This window comes from Pinus tabuliformis, chromosome 6 (genome assembly GCF_031772625.1).
Source record: "Pinus tabuliformis cultivar Carrire ecotype Pingquan chromosome 6, CPIR1, whole genome shotgun sequence".
NCBI lineage: Eukaryota > Viridiplantae > Streptophyta > Pinopsida > Pinales > Pinaceae > Pinus > Pinus tabuliformis.
The window spans coordinates 1,008,960,493-1,008,966,644 of NC_142292.1; positions in this window are offsets into that span (position 1 = coordinate 1,008,960,493).

A 6,152-nucleotide genomic window follows, 5' to 3' on the forward strand; every position below is an offset into this window, starting at 1 on the left:
AAGTTGTTTTGTAATTTAGCCTAAGTCTAACTTAGGAAATGCACATAATTAATTATGTTGGCTATTGAGCTAAAAAAACTAAGGAAAAGTAAAATTATTTACTTTAGTGAATAAGTTTTAATCCCAACCGTTGATCTCAAGTGGGTTATAGGATTTAATCCTACCCAACTATCACTTTGGAGATCGGGGTAGGGGATTTAGCTCAATGAGAAACTATAAAAGCAAGGCTAAGGAGAGGAGAAGACACACAACGATGAGTGAGCACAAGGCTTGAGAGGACATCTTAGTGATTGGGTGGAGAACGAATTCCATCCAAGTGTGACAGGTCCAAGGAAAATAAAAGGGTGAAACTAAGGACATCCAGATCAGCCAAGCAAATCAGATCCAAATCTAGGGCTTGATCAGCCGGATCAAATACAAGGTATGTTGTATTTGTAAATTGCTCATAGGGTCATTTTCCCAAGAAGGGAACCCGAGTAGGTTCTAATATTATATTAATGAAGAAATGATTTGATTGGGCAAAACATCTCTGTGTAATGTGCATGTGTGGGATTGGTTGTTTTATTTGCTTTCATTGAATAATTTATGTTAGGATCCCAAATGTGCTTTTATTCAGTAGATCTAAGATAATCTGCTAGGTGAATAAATTGCCAAGCGCTAGATTAAGAATTTAACATGCTATCAAAGCAACTTTGAAAACCAATCTCAAAGATTACGCATGAGTGCCAGGTTCACCCGCACATTGTAGGGGCCAGGATCGACTAGCAATCATACAAGCCAGAAGTAAAACAAGAAAAAAATTGCGGACCATAAGCAAGTTGTACATTGTATGACGCAGAAGTTGACTAACAAAGGCAAAATATAAAAATAAAAAAAGGGGGGTTCCGCATGAGTCCCTGACAAGTGTTCCAACAACCCAGTCAGTGGTTCAAACCCAAGCCTCACACCACTAGTCAGCCATCACTCAAGGCAGAAGACTGGTTGTTGGGAGGGGTCATTGCAATGGACAACTAGAAAAGGCCAACCGCCAATCAAGTTGCAAGTCTATCAAACTGTGTAAGGTCAAGGTTTGTTAGTCAGTAAGAACACACACGGGTTCGAACCACAAGCAGGGTTTTAGCAACTAGTTGTCACAGGGTCAAGGTCGAGCTACTTACAAGTCCAGCAAGGAAGAGCAACCGTGTATGCAAGATCCAGGCCACAAGTGTTAGGGTTGCGAGGCAAGGAGATAGCCACCGGCAGGGAGGCACCAACAACGCTAGAAAACTATGTTGTGCCAACTTCACACAACACCACTGCAAACAAGAAAGACAAGTGCATTAGGGGGGCATCACGAACAATAATGGTTGAAGCAGGGGTCGGAGCTTAGGCAAACAAGACGTAGCTACAAACGAGAGGAGATAGCCATAGGTCATCACAGGGGGATCTAGCCAAGGGGCCCAAGCAGCCACCGACATCAACCGACAAATCTTTCAGGTATGAGTGTGGAAAGAAGCTATGAGATAGGCACAAAAGTGCAATTAGATCTAAATTTCCAGTAGCAGATTTTTCGGTAAATTATTTAACTTGGGAGATGGCCACAACCAATTTAAGGTTTGAGGACAGGTTGGAGTATGCATCCAACTTCATCCGAAGGCGAGGGTTTCAGTAATTCTCATGGAGAATGGCATATGGGAGTTTGTCAACGCCAAACTCACCTCGCCTATAGATGTTGCAAATTCGATCATCCACAATCAGAAGGATGAAAGCCAGAAGGATTATCTCAAATGCGATCTCACGTATACAAGAAGAGTATAGTAAGGGAGATGTGGGAGGCTCTCAAGAAGCTATACTAGAGCTATAACATCAACAGGAAGATGGTGTTAAGAGAGAACCTCATGAACACTAAGATCACCAGATCAGATATTGTGACCATCATGATGAGTTGGCAGCAATTAAGGAGGTTGTGACAGATACGGGGATGGGGAGGACAACCTTGAATGGCGTCACAAAGCCATGGGATCGTTGCACAAGAGAAACTTCTTAATTGGGACAAATTGTGGGATGATTTCATTTAGGAAGAGATTCGAGAGGAAACTTTGTCACAAGGCTAGCACAAGGGTGATGATGAGAATCTTGCTCTTTCTAGACAAGCAAGGAAGGGCAAGGGGAAGGTCAAGAAGGATACAGGTGGAGGGATGACTTCACGAGCTGGAAAGAATAAGGATCTCAACTAAATATAGTGTTTTGCATGCCCCAAGAGTGAGCACGATGCCTCATAGTGTTATGAACGAAATAAGAGAAAGAGAAAGTCGAACCAGGTAGCAACATCTGCAAATACTCAAGTCAATGAGTTTGTTGTGAAGTTCGAGTGCTCGTTGGTATCTTGCCTTTGTTGCATAGTTACCAAGAGTGCTTAGTTTGTGGATAGTGGTGCTTCTCGTCACATGACAAGATCATAGGAGTTATTCACCAGTTTTTCCAAGAAGCACTTAGATCTGCATGTAAAACTTGGTGACAATTACTACTATGATGTAAAGGGAGTTGGACCATTTTGTTTCAAATGGAATTAGAATATTCTCTAAAAGTGAAGGATGTTTTGTATGTTTAAGGGTTAGCCAAGAATTTACTCTCAATCTTAGCCATGGAGGACAGGGGTTATGTCATCTATTTTCAAGATGGACAGGTTCTTATTCGGCCAAGAGATTCTAGCCTTGACTCAAGACGAGCGATAGGAGGAAAAGAGGGTAATATATGTTGAAGACTCAACCTATACAAGCCCTAGTTCATGAGAGTGACAACCTATGTGAGTAATGGCATAGGAGGGTGGGTCACTTGCATCACAAAGCATTACCAATTCTGAGGGATATTGTCACTAGTCTTCCAGAATTCAGTGTAGTGCAACAGGGGATGTGCACCTAGCAAGTATGCCAAGGCTACTCTTCCAAGCAGCAAGTCCAAGGGAATCTTAGATCCGGTACATAAAAATGTGTGCGTTTCTATGTCAATAGCATCCTTGAGTGGTTACAATTACTATGCAACCTTCATCGATGATTTCTTCAAGAGGGAGTGGATCTATTTCATGAGGACCAAGGATGAGATCTTCAGTCAATTCCATGAGTTTAAGGCTCTTGTGGAGAATTAGATAGGGATGAAGATTAGAGTTCTACGATCAAATAATGGAGCTGAGCATACCTCCAACGACTTCAAGAATTTCTGCAACGAGGCAAGAATTAAGAGGGAACTTGCAATACCTTATAACCCACAACAAAATGGGGTGGATGAGAGAAAGAACCGAACCATAGATGGAGTTGCAAAGGCAATTATTCATGACCAGGAATTGCCTATGTTCCTTTGAGCAAAGGCATGCAATACAACAGTGTATGTGCATAACAGGAATCCTCATAAGGTCTTGGGGGACAAAACTCCTGAAGAGATGTTCACAAGAGTGAAACTAGAGTTTGAGCACTTTCACATTTTCTATTGTTCAGTATATGTTCAAGTACCAGTAGAGAAGAGGACAAAGTTGGAACCCTCAAGGGAGAAAAGCATTTTTGTGGGTATAGCAAGACTTCAAAAGCATATAGGATTTTCATTCTAAAGCAAAGGAAGACTATAATAAGCAACAATGTTATGTTCGAGGAGAGCTTGGCATCCAAGAAGTTTCATGAGATGCCACCAGCAATGACAGAGCGCAAGGAGCAAGAGGCTTTGAAGGAGCAACATGCAGAGGCTTCCAGTTCAGGGAGTCAATCTTTAGGTGGAGAGGAGACAGTAGCTACTTCATGTTCTATCAGGAGACCTAGGATGTTTGAGCAAACATTAAGGGATGCTTAGCAGCATGTGGGGGCTCCTAGGAGCACATTCGAGGAGAGAAAGCCTCTGAAGAAGTTTCCAAAGTACATGGCACTAACAAGCAACATCACTAAAGAGACAGCAAACTAGGAGGTTTGGTGGAGAGCCATAGTAGAGGATGATGCATGGGATAATGTGCCAAGACCGAAGGGGGAGCCGATTCCAACTAGCTCTTCAAGAAGTACCTTAGTGAGGGAGTGTTGATTTTTTAAGCTCAGGAAGGTACTTCTACATAGGCCTAAGTGTATAAGGTCAGGATACTTGCTCAAGTATTGAATAAGTTGTTTTTGTAATTTACCTTGAATCTAACTTATGAAAAGCACATGATTAATTATTTTGGCTATTGAGCTAAAGAAACTAAGGAAAAGTAAATAATTTACTTTCATGAATATGTTTTGATCTCCATCATCGATCTCAAGTGGGTTAGGATTGAATCCTAGCCATCCATCACTTTGGAGATTAGGGTTAGGGATTTAACTCAAAAATAAATTATAAAAGCAAGGCTAAGGAGAGGAGAAGACACGCAACAATGAGTGAGCACAAGACTTGAGAGGAGATCTCAACAGTGTTTTAAAAAACGACCGGCTCGGAACCGACTCGGTCGAGTTGGTCCGAGCCAGCCTTGGATTTTGTGACCCGGCCATTGAACCGGTTCAGCCGGCTGGGTTGATACCGAGCCGGCCGAGTTGTTACACAACTTGGCCGGCTCGGTATTAACCCGGCCAGCGCGGCCGAGTCCTTATCAACTTGGCCTGGGTCGAGTTGGTCCGAGCCAGCCTTGGATTTTGTGACCCGGCCATTGAACCGGTTCAGCCGGCCGGGTTGATACCGAGCCGGCCGAGTTGTTACACAACTTGGCCGACTCGGTATTAACCCAGCCAGCTCGGCCAAGTCCTTATCAACCTGGCCTGGTTATATACAGCGGCCAGTGAACCCAAAAAAAAAGGCTTTTTTTTGGGGGGGGGGACTCCCTGGGCTTCCCTGTCTGACTCATGGGTTTCCCTGTCTGACTCTGATCCCTAGTATTGATATGCTATTCATGGTAATGTTAAATTCGTAAAGTAAAACTGACAATCTCCTTAATCTTCATTTTCATCCTTTTACTTAAATTTTTAACATTACCATGAAATGACTCGGGATGTTTGAGAGTGGTTCCGGCCTCACTGGGTTTCATATGGAGAAAGAAGAATTTTAGATTTCATTCAAAATCCAGCAGACTTATCAGTTTTTCAGGATTTCAGGATTAGGGGATTGCAATGTTTCCATTGAATTTTGTCATGTATTAGGGTATGGAACACGTATTAAATCAAGACCACCAATCCCTCTATGTACCTTGATGTTAGTGACATTGGTTGTCGAACTCCTTTGGGATTCGCTCCTGAACCGGGAGCTTCTAAAAATGTCGCTCCCGCTCCCGTTTTCGCTCTCGCTCCCCGCTTTCGCTCCCGCTCCCAAGTAACACTAAGCCAGATGATGTTGGCAACTCTAGCAGTAGCCAGTAGTACTGGTCACAGACTTTTGTTGTAGAGGCCATTTCTAGCCTCCTTGGTTATGTGTTTTTGTTTTGATCTCTATATCATCATCGTGTATGTATTGGACAGTGCATTGGGTGCCATTTTGATATAATGGATATATTCATGAGCCTACTTTGATCATATGTTGTCTTTTATCTATATTATAATGCTGTGTGTTTGGAAACATGAATGAAAATCTTTAAAATTACGTGTTTTTATAAAAAATAAATATTTACTGTATTTTTTACAACGACCGAGTCATTGAAATCGAGCTGACCGAGTCGATACCGAGTCAGAGTCGGAGTCGGAGTCGACCCTCGGCCGAGTCGGAGTCGGAGTCGGAGTCGACCCTCGGCCGAGTCAGAGTCGGAGTCGGAGTTTTAAAACATTGGATCTCAATGATTGGGTGGAGGAGTTTCATTCATGTGTGTCAGGTATGTGGAAAGAAAAATGGTATGGCAAAGGAGATTTAGATCAACCAAGCAAATCAAATCCAAATATAGAGCTTGATTAGCTGGATCAAATCCAAGGTTTGTTATACTTGTAAATTCCTCATAGGGCCATTTTCCGAGTAGGTGAAACTGAGTAGGTTTTAATATTATATTAATAAATAATTTATTTGATTAGGGCAAAATATTTGTGTGTAATGTGCATGTGTGAGATTCATTGTTTTATTTGCTTCCCTAAATAATTTATGTTAAGATAATAGTTGTGCTTTTATTCAATAGATCTAAGATAATCTACTAGGTTAATAAGTATCAAGTCTTCAATTCATAACTTAACATGATGATGATATGACCCTTG